Below are 309 nucleotides of genomic sequence, written 5' to 3'. Positions count from 1 at the left end.
TTTTATTAGCCAGTTACTGACGAATTCCTGGTTTATTTTCTACTTGAGTAATATTTGACCTATGATCCGTGTAATCCCTGTAATATTTCCCCTGTAATATTTTCCTATAGTTATTTGGATTACACGGATTACAATCCCTAGCCAATGCGTCTTTTTTGTAAGGGATACGTCTATTAAAAATCTTGTAGACACATCTACTGAACCTGTCTATTAGACGTTTAAAAGATAACATTTAGACGTCTAGCTAGATGCGTCTATAAACATATTTTAGACGGTCGAATAGACGTCTAATAGACATCTATTCGATCT

This window comes from Wasmannia auropunctata, unplaced genomic scaffold (assembly GCF_000956235.1).
Source record: "Wasmannia auropunctata unplaced genomic scaffold, wasmannia.A_1.0 LD336099.1, whole genome shotgun sequence".
Taxonomy (NCBI): domain Eukaryota; kingdom Metazoa; phylum Arthropoda; class Insecta; order Hymenoptera; family Formicidae; genus Wasmannia; species Wasmannia auropunctata.
Note: the sequence above shows the minus strand (reverse complement) of the source record.